The sequence below is a fragment of the Chrysemys picta genome, chromosome 7, assembly GCF_011386835.1.
Source record: "Chrysemys picta bellii isolate R12L10 chromosome 7, ASM1138683v2, whole genome shotgun sequence".
NCBI lineage: Eukaryota > Metazoa > Chordata > Testudines > Emydidae > Chrysemys > Chrysemys picta.
The window spans coordinates 116967905-116984379 of NC_088797.1; positions in this window are offsets into that span (position 1 = coordinate 116967905).

Sequence of the window (16475 nt, forward strand, 5' to 3'; positions counted from 1 at the left end):
AACTTAATAGTTAATCACTTTGGGCTAGAATTCTTTGCAGTCCCATTCAAAGGCATCAAATATGGTTTGTGGTGGATTATGGGCCTTTAAACCAAGCTCTCTCTCTTCAATGGGAGTAAATTTCAACAGGCATACATGCACGCGAAGGCTGAGGAGACCAAGCTCCATGGGGGGTCTGTGCAGCTTTGGAATTCTTCCCCAAAGCGTGTAGAGTTGCAGCCACTATTCCATCCCCTGTTTTACAGTACACCGCACTGCGCCTCTGCAAGCCTGCATGGGAGTTCCCAGTCAAACAAGGTTTTCCTCCACCCCAGTTTATATGGAGGAGCCAGCCCTGAGGCTCTCTGCTGTAGTGCACAGGACAGGACCTGCTGTGTGGCTATTTTAAGCAGGACTAGTGTGGGGAGAGGAAAGGGCCAGCATGTTCAATGGTGTAGCTAGCCTAAAAGAGGCACTGGGGCCCAGTGGATTCAAGAGAACTGGGTTCTGTTCCTGGTTCTGCCATTGGCCTATTTGAGCACTCCTGTGTCTCCATTTTCCCCATCTGTGAAATGGGGATAATGCTTACCTGCTTTGAGAGCTTCAAGTGAAAGCACTGTTAAAGGCACTAGCTCCCATTATTAAGAGCCACCCAGGAGGATTTTGTCTCAAAACAAACAGACGGCTCTGTTTCTAAATAAGCCATTTTAGCCTTTGAGGGGAAACTTGAAATTACTCAGGAAACTTTCAATTCAGAATGACCCTGAAGAAGAAAATCTCTCTAGAGACTGCAGGAGTCAGGAGCTGTCCTGCTACTAACCGATCTCAGTCTAGTGTTGCTGCCTGCAGTGTAATTCTCAGCCTGTTGTTTGGACTGCTAGAACCTCCTGGCATTGGAATGCAGTTAAGGAGCGAGACTGAATACATACCTGTGTCGTCTTTACCCTCAGATCCTCTTCCTTTGCTCTCCCTCTGTGAATTTTAAATGACCTCTGAACTAACAGGCTCCTTCCCCTGCACTCTGATTTTTCCTTGTCTGACAGGTCCCCACACGCCTGAGGCTACATCCTGCACCAGCATAGCTATACCAGATAACCCTGGAGTGGAGACACAGCTTGTACTCACAGGAGTATTTTTTCTGCCAGCGTAGGAATAACCCCCATCTTTCCCTCAACGCAGCTGCATCTAAACTGGGGGTTAGGTTGGTCACAGGTGTGTTGTTGGTTTCTTTCACACCCCTCAGTGATGTAACGATGTCAACTTAACTTTTAAATGTAGACCAGCCCATAGTGTCTCTGGTTTTCATAAGGGTTTCATATTGGACTGGTCTGGGGACAAACTTGCTCTAGTTCAGTTAAACTAGTGCAAACTTGTAGCTTATGTCAGTGTAACCTGTTCCTGACTGACTTAAGTAAAACCAGCATAAATGTCAACATGGCCTTTCCCCCCCAATCTGTGTAGGTACAGTGGCGCAACCCTGAAAGCGGAGAAGAGGATGCCAGGGAGAACGAACTACAGGTGACAATAAGAGGGGACGGAGAGAGGATGAGAGAGAGAAGGAACCACAGATGGCAGCTGTTAGTCTGGTTGTCTAACGTGCTCCTGGAAGGTGCTCAGATACTATGGAGGAGGGCATAAGAAGCTGAATAGAACAGCTCGTGGCTTTTTCGGTTCACTGGCAAAGCTGAAGACTGAATTTTTTCCCCAAAACTTTTGGCAAATCAAAAAGTTGAAAAAAGTCACCTGAGGTCAAATGCAAGATTTTTGTTTTGAGACAATTGAAACACTTCATTCTGCTTTTGAGCACTTTACGATGTGTTTGCTTATTTCCCTAAAAATAAAATGAAAGGAAATCTTGAACCGAAAATGTTAAACAATTTATTTCGAAAATATCAAAGTGTTTTGAAGGGTTTTTTTGTATGTTAGGGGAGATTTTTTGTTTTTTTTGACTGAAACAATTGAGTGAAACCAACATGAATTCACAAAACATCTCAGTATTGCCGAATCTGCAGAAGTGTTTTTGTTTTGCTTTTCCCACCAAAAAAAGCTTTGACTCAATTTTTTTTACCAGCTCTAAATAGAACAGAATAGCAGACAGGCCTGTGGCTGTATATTCAGTGGTAGAACTTTCCACTGTCCTTTAGCAGAGACAGCTTTTGTGCGTCAGTCTCCTGTGCGTGCATTACTCTTGCTGTTTCTCTTTATGTGTTGGGGGAGGAAGTAAAAGACTTGACTTTTCTTCTGAAACCCACAATCCCATAACTAGGTCCATCTCCTCCCCGCCAGCTAGTGCAGTGTTATGCATTTTGAATACAAGGCATAGTACTACTCAAGAGGCACCTGTTCTGCAGTGTGAAATAGCCGTCGCGAGATTTTATCAGATGTGAATAATGGAAATGGACCTAAATAAAGTCTTAATTGTGTCCCAGAACAGTCACTCCAGTCATCATCCATCTTCCTATTAAACTAGTGAATTTCAACTACTCAGCCCTGTTGGCATCTCTCTCTTCTCTTCCCCTCCTCCCCATTCCCTTTTAAACTTCTATTTATATTCTCTCAGTTGTCTCTGCCAGAAGATCTCATGTGGCTACATTAGGCCTTTTCAAAAAGAAAGTTGGATTACAGTGATGTTTCTCCCCAGAGGACGCAGCATAAAAGGAAGATACAGTATAACTTCATTATAGATGTACTGAATCTGGCCTATTTAAATGGAAAGCTTAATGATGCTAGGAAAGGCAGGAGTGCTTTGGTTCTGCTGGCCTCCATGGGAAACTGAAGCTGCTATTTTGTTGTTTACTGAAGCAGACTGGTTGACGCTAACATAAATTCTGCTATGGGAAGATGGAAAAGAGAAGATTCAGTGATAGCGGCCGATATGTTCCCCAGAAGTTATTTTCACTGAAGCAGGTTGTGTTGTCGTGTTCTGAGGTTTAATATTTATGGCAAATGGGTTACAAAAAAATAACTATACAGCCACATGTCCTTTAACACATTGGAATAAATTCCAATTTATTTGTGCTTTTATATATGGACCACTGGCTTCTTTGCTCACGTAAGCCGTGTTGACCTCAGAAGGGTGCTTCTGGTTATTGACTTTGGCTGGGTTGAAGTGGTTTGTGCCTACCGAAAAGGCAACTGCTAAAAAACCTTGTCTTTGGGGATAATGCCAGAATAAACAACCTTCTGTGAGCTCACAATTGACGACAGACCACAGTCTGCGTAGTTGAGGGGAAACTAAAAAACAAAAATCCTGGTGACAATGCAGCAAGTAACATGTCACATTGCATGTTTTCCCAGATTTTGGTTAAACTAATTTTTCTCTCTCCAATGTAGGAGTAGTGCTGCTGACAGATGCTAAGGGTATGTCTACACAGCAAAAAAAACAAACAGTCTCAGAGCCCAGGCCAACTGATTTGGGCTTGTGCTGTGGAGTTAAAAGTAGCAGAATAGATGCTCAAGTTGGAGCCTGGACCCCGAACCTTCCTCCTCTTCTTGCCAGGTCATTTTGACCTGAGAAATAATACCGGTACAAGCTCTACAGTGGATGCAGTTATACCAGTATAAAGGTGCCGTCTACTGATGTAGTTTCCTCCCCTACCCATAAGAGTACATCCAGACTACCCGCCATATCAGCGGGTAACGATCGATTTATCAGGGATCGATTAAGACGCAATATATCAATCCCCGAACACGCTCTCTGTCGACTCCGGAACTCCACCGGAGCGAGCAGCGGCAGTGGAGTCAACGGGGGAGCCGCAGCTGTCTATCCCACGCCATGAGGACCCAAGGTAAATCGATCTAAGATACTTCGACTTCAGCTACTCTATTCACGTAGCTGAAGTTGCGTATCTTAGATCCATTTCCTCCCCCCCCCAGTGTAGACCAGCCCGGAGGGTAGGAGCACACTTATACCAGTATAACTGTAGCCACACTAGGGGCGCAGTCATGTTTTAACTAGTTGTGTGACTTCTCACACTGGTGTGGAAAGTCCCCCTGGAAGAGCACTGGAAGTGAGAGGAGAGCCAGCCCCAGAATGAACAGAAGTATCCTCTTTCAAGCCCACTCCCATCCGAAGGAGGAGCCATCTGTAGGGGAGGGAGTGTTTGTTCCCACTGTTCGAGCTGACTATAATTCATAACATGTACAGTTTGGATCAGACCACTGAGAGGGAAATGTCAAAGCAATGCAAGCCAAGAGGAGGTGGCCCAAAAGACAGCTGGCCCTGCTGCTCTTAATGGGAAATACCCTCCCCCACCCCCAAAACCATGATCTTTTGAAACAGTTAATAGCTGAGAGAATCTAAAGCATCATTGGAATGTATAAAAGTCAAAGACTTTGTGTAGTTGAGTAGCTAAACAGTTCCTGCTTTTGTTTATATTGGGCCTAATTTGTCTCCCTTTCATCACTGCCAGTCAGAAATCACTGTATGGGAGTCAAAGCAACCCTATCAGTGGAAGAGGAGAACCAGGCCCCTTGCCTTTCATCCACAGAATTTCACTGTGCTTCACAGAGAGAAGCAGTAAAACCTCCAAAGCAACAGGGTGGAGTTAAGATGTCTGTGATCCTTCTGAGACTGAAGCTTCTCCCCGTGGTCTCAAACAGGGACTTCTTTCCCTCCCACGGAAGAGCTGGCTATCTCCCACCTGCAACCATTGCCCCACCCCAAAGTGTGAGATTCTGAGCTTTCTTATACAGTGAGCCACATGCCAGTGTCACTTACCACAATTTGTTCCACATTATCCTACATGTGGGGGACCAGATGGATTATGGCTTTAGTGTTGGTCTATAGATAGAGCTGAACGCTGTTTGAATCTGAGCCACAGGGGGCCTCTAGGAAATAAGGTGATAGCCTCCATTCAGTTCCTAGTGAACAAGTGTGCATGTGACAACCCCTGTTCCACATTAGCGTTCTCAGAAAAGAGGCAGGAGAACTGAGAGTGGCTTGTGGCGGCTGAAATAACGTTCTACTGCTGGAGGAGATTCCTACCAGAACAGGCTTGAAGCACCGGGGGGGTTGTGGTTGGACCTTTGTTCCAGGACTACCCAGATGATTTAGGCCCTGTTCTTTGAGACAGAACCTGGTGGGGGGACGACGACAAAAAGTGCCACTCTTATCCCCTGATCCCTGGGTAATCCAGGGGCTTGTCTGGCCTTCACACAGGTTAGAGCAGCCTCATGGTTCAACCGAAGGGGCTGATATGCCATTTTGGGGTTACCAGAGTGCAGCATTGCTCTGGTCATGGCATCCATCCTTAGTCTCATCTCCAGTGTGCCTCCCATGATACCGGGAGATTCTCCAATGCTCAGGAAATCCTCACTTTCTTGATTGGGATAGTTTTATAGCTAGGGTGACCAGATGTCCCGATTTCATAGGGACAGTCCTGATTTTTGGGCCTTTTTCTTATATAGGCTTCTATTACCCCCCCACCCTCTGTCCTGACTTTTCACACTTGCTGTCTGGTCACCCTATTTATAGCCCATTTGTACTACCATACCACGGTGACACAAAGGGGCTGGAATGGGGCCCTGGACCTAGCTATTAGTTGCTGCAATTCTTGGTCAAGTAAATTAATATCTTCTTTAAATGCCTCCTTTTAACATACTTCCGGCCTACCATAGGTGGTGCTTATTTAGACCTCTGTAAGGTGCTTTTACACCTTCCTCAACCACATCTGTGAAGATGTCATATCGCATCTCCGTGTAAATGTTCACACCTACTGCCACATGTAAAAATGTGCACGCATGCAACCTGGGCCTGACCATTACCATTTCTAAACTGTACCAATTATGGCTCTGTTTCACGGAAATACGAGTCACTCTCCCATCCCCCTGTATCCGTACACAGCGAATATTTTATACAGCTCTTCTTCCTTCAAGATTTTAATGAGCCAAACTTATTTTTAATCTGATTTAACTGTGCTTTGCTGAAATGATCTGAGGGCTATATTTCGCTGCTCCACACACAGGGAGGCTTTCCAAGGCTGAATCAGTTCACCATATCAAAAGTTGTCTGGTTTTGGCAGGAAGTGGAGAAACAACATTGATTTGCATTTTATTTTTCTTTCCTACTGCAAATCCTAACTTGTCACAATTCACTCAGTGCACAAGTGAGAGCAAGACTTTGGTGGACAACGTTCTCTGGGAGATGTGTGCTAACCACGGCACAACATGGCTGAGTATAAACCTCATATGGCCCACAGTATCACATATAGCCAGGGCAGAGCACCGCAGGCCTGGAAAACAGTAGACAAATTGGAGGGAATATCAGAGGTTTTAAACGACAATGATTAAAGAGCTGGAGGGGCTTATTTATAAAGAAAGTTTTACAAGAGCTCTTTCTCTCTCTAGTTATTTGTTGTTTTATCGCAACAAAGGGGGAACTGTCTACAAGTATTCAAAGGGTGTAACAGCACCACTGAAGAAGAAGAACTGTAAGATATAATTAGGACTAATAGAATAAACTGAGCAAAGGAAAAGATGCCATCAGTATCAGGAAGAGAATTCTGCCTCTGAGGTCTAGTAGACTAGAATAGTCTCCCCAAGAAAAAGGTGGAAGACTTATCAGTTGGGACATTTTAAACTAGACTGGACAAAACACTGGATAATATGTTGTAGAGACCAGTCCTATATTAGCATGGGGATGGATAAAATGACCTCAAAGCTCTCTTTGCTTTCTGACATACTGAACCAAATTCTATCCTTACAGGGCAAATTAAGATTCACTTCTCTGAAGCTTAAGCATAAAACTGGTGAAAGGAGCTGCTCTGCTGCTCGTGGGAGACAATGAGAAGTCCACTAACTTTTGGATCAGGTTCTATGTGAGGAGAGGATCAAATCCAAAATTAGCAGAAAGGAAGAAAGTGAGTTACAACAAAGATTCCAACAAACATTAGACATTCTAACCTGGACTGGAGCCAAAAGGAGATGCATAGGTAAGTGTAATAACAAAGTAGTAGTGAATATAAATCTTTGATCAATATTGGTACAGTGAAACAGCAGACTTGAATATAGCCTCGGGCTAAACAAAAAGGAAATGATCAAATTTCAATGTAGTGTGTCAGAACAAACAAAGCTATTTAGCGAGTGCCTGTCCCTGGCGTTAAAAAGTTTATAATAGGGAAGAGACTCCTTTTCATGGCCTTTGTGTTTTACGACCAAGCTCGCTACAGAAGGCAGCTTGAAAAACAAATAGGAGAGCATAAAATACAGCACATCAAGACACATGATTAACTTGGCATTCAGTAGCGATGGATGCTCTTATTAGTATGCAAAGGCTAGTCTTACGCTACTCTAACACTCTCTCTGAAATATAATATGCAGCTCTGTTTTAAGGGGTAGTTAATTGGCCACAAAGATATGAGGATGTGGACAGCCCCGAAAGCCTGTTACATCTTAGACCCTGCTAATAAGAAAGAATAACGAAAAATGTAGGGAACAGGTAGAAGTCTCCGATTGACCCTTTACCTCCTGACCTGCTCTAACAGGCAAATGGATGGGCCTGATGTGCTGCCAGGGCTGGGAATTTTAGCTCCTTGCACTAAAGAGTCAATGTAATTTCTAGGGCTGTCAAGTGATTAAAAAAATTAATCGTGATTAATTGCACTGTTAATAGAATATCATTTATTTAAATATTTTTGGATATTTTCTACATTTTTAAATATATTGATTTCAGTTACCACACAGAATACAAAGTGTATTGTGCTCACTTTATATTTTTAATTACAAATATTTGTGCTGTAAAAACCAAAAGCAATAGTATTTTTTAATTCACCTCATACAAGTACTGTAATGCAATCTCTTTATCATGAAAGTTGAATTTACAAATGTAGAATTATGTTAAAAAAAAAACTGCACTCAAAAACAAAACAATGTAAAAAACTTTAGAACCTGCAAGTCCACTCGGTCCTATTTCTTGTTCAGCCAGTCACTCAGACAAACAAGTTTGTTTACATTTGCAGGAGATAATGCTGCCCGCTTCTTGTTTACAATGTCACCTGAAAGTGAGAACAGACGTTTGCATGGCACCGTTGTAGCCGGCGTTGCAAGATATTTACATGCCAGATGTGCTAACGATTCATATGTCCCTTCATCTTCAACCACTATTCCAGAGGACATGTATCCATGCTGATGACAGGTTCTGCAGACAGACGCATCTTCATTTTCATCATCTGAGTCAGATGCCACCAGCAGAAGGTTGATTTTCTTTTTTGATGGTTCAGGTTCTGTAGTTTCTGAATCTTGAGTGTTGCTCTTTTAAGACTTCTGAAAGCATGCTCCACACCTCATCCCTCTTAGATTTTGGAAGGCACTTCAGATTCTTAAACCTTGGGTTGAGTGCTGTCGCTATCTTTAGAAATCTCACATTAGTACCTTCTTTGCGTTTTGTCAAATCTGCAGTGAAAGTGTTTTTAAAACGAACATGTGCTGGGTCATCATCCGAGACTGTTATAATATGAAATACATGGCAGAATGTGGCAGGACACATACTGTTCTCCCCTAAGGAGTTCAGTCAAAATTTAATTAATGCATTATTTTTTTTAATGAGTGTCACCAGCATGGAAGCATGTCCTCTGGAATGGTGGCTAAAGCATGAAGGGGCATACGAATGTTTAGCGTATCTAGCATGTAAATACCTTGCAATGCCAGCTACAAAAGTGCCATGTGAATGCCTGTTCTCACTTTCAGGTGACATTGTAAATAAGAAGCCGGCAGCATTATCTCCTGTAAATGTAAACAATCTTAGCGATTGGCTGAATAAGAAACAGGATTTTATTTAAATCAATTTGATGTAAATCATGATTTAAATCACTAGTCAGGAAGACTCGATTTAATCATGGATTTCTACATAAAAGTGCATTCTTGTTGGTTGTTATAACCTTAATACATATTCTTCACAACTCCAGAGATAGATGTGACCCAAACTGGGTCTCTTTTACGGCCTGCTGCCATTATAGGTTTTCCCTTCTAGTGAGAGAATGGTATAGTAGATCTCAAATCAATGAAGGCTACACTCAGAAAGATCTCAAGACGTCTGGAATAAGCTGCTCAAACAGTTTCACTTTTGTTTCTACTGCTGGTCCCTCCCTTCTCACATTTATCTCCAGACTTCTTCTCCTTGTCCAAATCTATTCCACCCCCAACAATCTTCTATTCATTTAACTTTTTGAAACTTTGCACTTTTAGAGAGAGGTAAGGGATTGACTCTGTGTACACAAATTTGCAGAGGGACAATAGGGTTGAGGTCTATTATTTCTCACCTCTATATATTATATTAATTTTTTATTTTAAAACATTTTTGCTGTTAACAAGCATGTTATCTCTGGAGACACAAATCCACAGTTTGAGACCTGCAAAACTAAGCATCTCTGATGGTATCTTCTAGACTGAGCACTGAGTCCATTGGTAGATAGAAAGATTAACCTAAATAATCTATACAGAAGCCCCTGGAATCCCATAAAATTGGGTCCCTAATCCATGAACTATTGGAACTCATTTACAAAACTTTTCTTAAACATTAGATGAATATATTGTCTCATACTATAGAATTAGAATTTATAATCCCTATTCCATGATGAGATATCTTTGAGCTATAATGTATCTTAATTAAAACTATCTTTAGATAGGTTTCAGAGTAGCAGCCGTGTTAGTCTGTATCTGCAAAGAGAACAGGAGTACTTGTGGCATCTTAGAGACTAACAAATTTATTTGAGCATAAGCTTGCATGGGCTACAGCCCACTTCTTCAGATGCATAGAATGGAACATATAGTAAGGAGATATATATATACATACAGAACATGAAAAGGTGGAAGTAGCCATATCAACTCTAAGAGGTAGATCTACCAATGTGATATATGCCATCATGTGCCAGCAATGCCCCTCTGCCATGTACATTGGCCAAACCGGATAGTCTCTACGCAAAAGAATAAATGGACACAAATCTGACATCAGGAATCATAACATTCAAAAACCAGTAGGAGAACACTTCAACCTCTTTGGTCACTCAGGAACAGACTTAAAGGTGGTAATTTTGCAACAGAAAAGCTTCAAAAACAGACTCCAATGAGAAACTGCTGAACTTGAATTAATATGCAAACTAGATACACCTCTACCCCAATATAACGTGACCCGATATCACACGAATTCGGATATAACGCAGTAAAGCAGTGCTCCAGGGGGGCAGGGCTGCGCACTCCGGCAGATCAAAGCAAGTTCGATATAACACAGTTTCACCTATAACGCGGTAAGATTTTTTGGCTCCCGAGGACAGCGTTATATCAGGGTAGAGGTTTACCATTAACTTAGGCTTGAATAGAGACTGTGACTGGCTGAGTCATTACACAGATTGAATCTATTTCCCCATATTAAGCATCCTCACATCTCTTGTCAACTATCTGAAATGGGCCATCTTGATTATGACTACAAAAGTTTTTTTTTTCTCCTGCTGATAATTGCTCATCTTAATTAATTAGCCTCTTAAACTTGATACGGCTACTTCCATCTTTTCATGTTCTGTATGTATATATATCTCCTTACTATATGTTCCATTCTATGCATCAGAAGAAGTGGGCTGTAGCCCACAAAAGCTTATGCTCAAATAAATTTGTTAGTCTCTAAGGTGCCACAAGTACTCCTATCTTTAGATAGGTTTTTCCCTCAAAAAGCATTTTATCAAAAAAATCCGATTTTAAATTTAAAAAGTCTGATTTTTAAATTTTTTTTTTAAATCATTGATTTTTATCCACCCCTGATAAGAAGTAGGACTGAGGAGCGTACTTGTAGGCTCCAAAATTTTAGATTGTTTTGTTTTTGAGTGCAGTTATGTAACCAAAAAAAAATCTACATTTGTAAGTTGCACTTTCACAATAAAGAGATTGCATTCTGGTACTTGTATAAGGTGAACTGGAAAATACTATTGCTTTTTTTTTTTTTACAGCACAAATATTTGTAACAATAATAATAATGTAAAGTGAGCACTGTACACTTTGTATTCTGTGTGGTCATTTAAATCAATATATTTGAAAAGGTAGAAAAACATCCCAAAAATAGTTAATTTCAATTGGTATTCTATTGTTTAACAGTGTGATTAAAACGGCAATTAATTGTGAGTAATTTTTTTTGAGTTAATTGCGTGAGTTAACTGCGATTAATCGCCAGCACTAGTAATTTCTAGTTTTATTCGGGCTTGGCTACACTTACATTTTATAGCGCTCTAACTTGCTGGCTCAGGGGTGTGAAAAATTACCCCCCTAAGCGCGGCAAGTCTGAGCGCTTTAAAGCGCTCGTGTAAACAGGCTCCGAGCGCTGGGAGCCGCGCTACCAGCGCTCGGAGCTAATCCCCTCGTGGAGGTGGATTACCAGGAGCGCTGGGAGAGCTCTATCCCAGCGCTCGCGCGTGACCGCACTCGCACTTCAAAGCGCTGCCGCGGGAACGTTCCCACAACAGCGCTTTGAAGTTTCCAGTGTAGCCATGCCCTTAGACTCCAAAGAACAAGGTATGTCACTTACATAGTCTTCATATAGAAGCACCATGTGTTTAAGGTAGATACTTCCTTGGGAGAAGAAAGGGGAAAGACAGGAAGAACTAGTATTCTGCTGCCCATTATTGCTTCTTCAATCGTTCATCTGTCATGGTCACTAATTAATCTCAATTGTTCTGGGACTGGCTGGCAATCTTTGGATTCCAAAGAGTCTTAATCACAGTCATGAGGAGAAGTGAAGAGGGACAGTAGGTAACACAGACTCAGATTCATGTCTTCAGGCAGCAGAGTTCTCTAGGATTCTCCTGTTTTTTTGCAAACACAGCTTGGTGATTGGTTTTAAGCATATAACTAGCACTAGATTTCAGTGGGACTACTCCTGTTTTAGGATAAGCAAGTACCTTAAGCATATGCAGGACCAGGGCTAGGTCAGTAGATTCTGGAAGTTGGAGTAAGGATCTAATAATGGCATAGTGCTCTAGAAAAAGTCTGCATATTAAACTAGTGGATCTAGGCAAAGATATGTCTTGCGAAAAGGGGGGAAGATGGGTTCTGTGTGGGTCAGCAGAGTTTCCTGAAAGAATTCTGAACAGCTCTGAGATGCGTCTCCCTGCTGTGTGAAAGCCTATGCACTGCTTGAAGAAGGCCCTCCCAAATCCAGGCCATTTCTGAGCCGGTGATAGCTTTTGTCTGGATTTCCTCCGTCTTGCTGACATCAGAGATTGCTCCTCACCAGCCCAAACATCAAATCTCAGAGAAGAGAGGAAACAAGGGTGGGCAAAACCAACGGAGAACACTTCCTGTCTGTACTACACAAAACTGCAAGACAGCTGGGACAAATTAATTAGGAAAACTAACCCCCCACCCCCCACCCCCCAATCCTCATGGTCTGTTTGTGCTGGGTTGGAATCCCATGCAATTCTACTCCAGTCCTTAGCCAGGTTAGACACAACTTTATAAAAACTTGGAAGAACCAGAATCAAAGCAGTTTCTCTCTGCAGATTCAGGCTTCCTATTTTCTTGCTGGATTGAGCCTCCCAGAATTATGTGGCCAGCCTTGCTCTCACACTGATGTGTAGGTAAACAATATCCCAGACCATATTCCAGCTCTGTTGGTGCAGCAGGGAAAGGGAGCTGATTGTGTCTCCCTGATTCTCTGTCTGTGTTTTGTCCCAGCTCAAGTATAAATTCAGATGGCCTATATTAGGGACATCACGGAGTGGCATAAGCACCAGCTCCGTGCCAGTTCTATGCCTGCTCAAGGGAGATGTCCAATTTCTGCCCCCTCAGTGCTGCATGAGCTTGTTCACATCTTCCAAATAAAGTAACAAGTACACTGAACTGAGGCATAGATCTTGCTTGTATATGTGGCACTTACACATCCCAAAGCTGCCTTTGACTTTAGGCCCAAAGACATGGATGACCTTGTGGTTTAACAGGATATGAAGATTCTATTCCCCAATTTGCCTTCCTACTTGACCCCAGGCAAGTCCTTTTCCCTCACCTCACTGTGTCTCAGTGTCTCATCTGTAAAACAGGGATAATAATACTCCCTCAAATAGGGGCTGTGAAGCTTAATTTATGTTTGTGAACCACATTGAGTTCCTTAGATGGAAGACACTTGGACTGTATTTGAAAGAGCTCAGCTCCCATTCATGCAACAATGTAAGTGGCCATATCTTTGAAAGAGCTCAGGTCAGTGGCTACTGTGCCTTCTTGAAAATCTGTCCAGTGGGTCACAACGAGAGCTTCTGGGGGCTGAGTGCAAGGCATGACTGTAGTGAAAGATGGAGTGTTGGACCTTTACATAGTATAGCAGTGAATATAGATATAACGTAAGCCCTCTGAGGCAGGAATGATTGTCTAAGCACCAACACAGAAGGACTAAGTCCTGTTAGTCTGTTAGAGACACCCATGTGCTAGACAGCATATTTTACTATTTTATTTTTCAGCTCTCATACGCAGCAATTTTGCCTCATGGCAATATTTTTGTTTGTTTGTTTTTTGCAGAGGAACATGGGAACTGGTGGAATGGATCAGAACCATGGTTCCTGTCTCCACAGATATTCCTCTGAGGCATCTCTTGTAAAAATCCTACAGTTGGCAGGTATGGCGTAATCTTCCCCCTGCCTCCCCATTACATGTTTAACTTATTCCCTAATAGTGAGAGGCTGGTTTGAGTCCTAAAGCAGGAGGCTTTTATCTCTTGCAAGCCTCTTTGTTAGCATTAACTGTTGTAGCTCTGGGTATTCTTCTTGTTATTCATATAAACAATCCAATTCCTCTTTGATTCCTCTTGGCCTCGGTGACATCCTGTGCCAGTGAGTTCCACCGGCTAATTACTCCCTGAGTGGAAAAGTATTTCCTTTCATCAGTTTTAAATTGGCTACTTTTCAGTTTAATTGACTGTCCCCTTGCTCTTATGAGACAGAGAGAACAGACTCTCTGCTCTGCCTTCTCTAGACCACCTATTACTTTTATCATGTGACCTCTTATTTGCCTCTCTCCTGTCCAGGGGTCTTGCACTTCAGCTATACCTGCCTTTTTATTGTTCTACTTATTTTGTGGTAGAGGGGTGCATGTTTTTTGTAACTTCTGTAGGCTGAGCATATTGCACACACCAGGGGCTCCTTGCACCCCTCTGTTCCCACCCTCATCCCCCTCTATTTCAGCAGCTCCCTGCAGCCCCTCCCCCCTGCCTTATGTCCCCACTGCCATTCCCTTCCCACCCCAGGGGTTCTGTGAGAACCGCCATCCCCCCAGCATGCCAGGAGTTCTGTGTGCCCTCCATTTCTCCTCTGCCACAATGCCCCATTCTCTTCCACGCTTGCCAGGGCCTCTATGTGCAGTCCCATACCCCCTTTCCCCAGTGCTCATTTCCCCCATACCAGGCTCTCCTGTTTTCCCTCCCCATCAGAGGTCCTGTGACCTCTCCATTCTCCCCACCCCTTGCAGGGATGTGGTCCCATTCCTTATCCCCACCCCACTTTCAGGAGTTTTGTGCTCACCCATTTCTCCCTTCACCTTCACCATTCTTATTCTCCTTTCTTTCTCCTTCAAGGTGTCCACATAGTTGGAAGAATGGAGGGAGCTAAAATGAGAGGTATTGTTATGCTGGAATGTGTTAATGGTTGCCATCAAGCATCAGTTGCAGAGTGGGTTGAAACTGGCAGCTCTGCTAATCAGCTGCCAGGGGCTCAATGAGTCGCCCTTTTCCCCCCCTTTCAGGTTTTCTTTTCTTTTTTCTTTTTCTTTTTTCTTTCCTCAGTCACAATAAAAGGGTCCAGCCCATGGATGCCTGGAATGTTCCCTGAAATTTTGGAACCGATCAGAAGCAGTGTTCAGGAGTTACTGTATCACTCAGAGAAATGCCATCAAGTTGAGCATAGAGTTTTGCGAGCTCAGCCAATGAATATATAAATCATAGGGAAAGCCAGGTATCTAAAATGGTAGTGGAGCCCAACAACAGAGGTCCCAAATGAGATCATTTGGGACAAGGGACAACATACAAACACAGAGTGAGAATTTCTGCCCTGAAGAGCTTACAGTCTAATTAGACAAGACTGACAGGGAAATGGAGGCCCAGAGGTGAAGTAAATTGGCCAGGCTCACATCAGCAAATCAGTGGCAGAGCTGGGACTAGCCCCTACGACTCTTTTGTCTAAAGCACTGGGTTGGCACTCAGGAGAGCTGGGTTCAAATTTTGGCTCTGACACACTCCCTGTGTGACCTTGAGCAAACCACTTATGGACTCCTTTGAGGTGCAGTCAGGGGTCCTCTGCTCTGTCTGCATCCCTCTATGGATTCCTTGTTCTGGCCCTTTGACTCTCCATCTCATCCCCGTTTTTTATTTTATTGTATTTGTTGTTCCCTGTGGTAATCGCTTGTCTTCTGGCTCAGTGGCTCCTCCCTCTCAGACAAGGGGGTGGGCCTTTAGGTTTGGGAGAGCCTATGGACAGGTGTCAAGTATCAGGGGGTAGCCGTGTTCGTCTGTATCCACAAAAACAACAAGGAGTCTGGTGGCACCTTAAAGACTAACTACAGTAGTATACTACAGGCCCAACAAAGAAAATAACACTGGCCATCACGTACAGCCCCCAGCTAAAACCTCTCCAGCACATCATCAACGATCTACAACCTATCCTGGAAAACAATCCCTCACTCTCACAGACCTTGGGAGGCAGGCCAGTCCTTGCTTACAGACAGCCCCCCAACCTGAAACATATACTCACCACACCACACCAACACTAACCCAGGAACCAATCCCTGTAACAAACCCCGTTGCCAACTCTGTCCCCATATCTACTCTAGTGACACCATCAGAGGACCCAACCACATCAGCCGCACCATCAGGGGCTCATTCAGCCGCATGTCTACTAATGTTTTATATGCCACCATTTAATTTGGGCTTGACCAGGGACTGAGAGTGGCTAGCTAACTACAAAAGCAGCTTTGCCTCTCCTGGAATTGACACCAGCTCATCAATTATTGGGAGTGGACCACATCCACCCTGATCGAATTGGCCCTGTCAACATGGGTCTCCACTTCTGAGCTAACTAACTCCCTTCTCTTCATGTGTCAGGCCTGCATCTGAAGAAGTGGTTTTTTTACCCACAAAAGCTTATGCCCAAATAAAGCTGTTAGTCTTTAAGGTGCCACCGGATTCCCTGTTGACAGGCTAACTTGACAGAACTGATGAGGTGACAAGTGAATTGGCCAGGGTAACAACAGCAACTCAGGGGCAGAGTTGAGCATAGAACCCAGATCTCCTGACTCCCAGTCCAGTGCCCTATCTACTGGATCATGCTGCTTCTCTTGGTGATGTTATAACACAAGTAAGGAAAAATAAAATAAAACCAGATCCCCTCCCAGAATAATATTCAGTCATTCTTTTGTACAGTAACTTTCACCTTAGAGGATCTCAAAGCCCTGTACAAATAAGAGTATCATTATCTCCATTTTATAGATGGAAGTCAATGGTAAGCACATTTCTAGGAAAGCAGGAACTGCCCCAATAA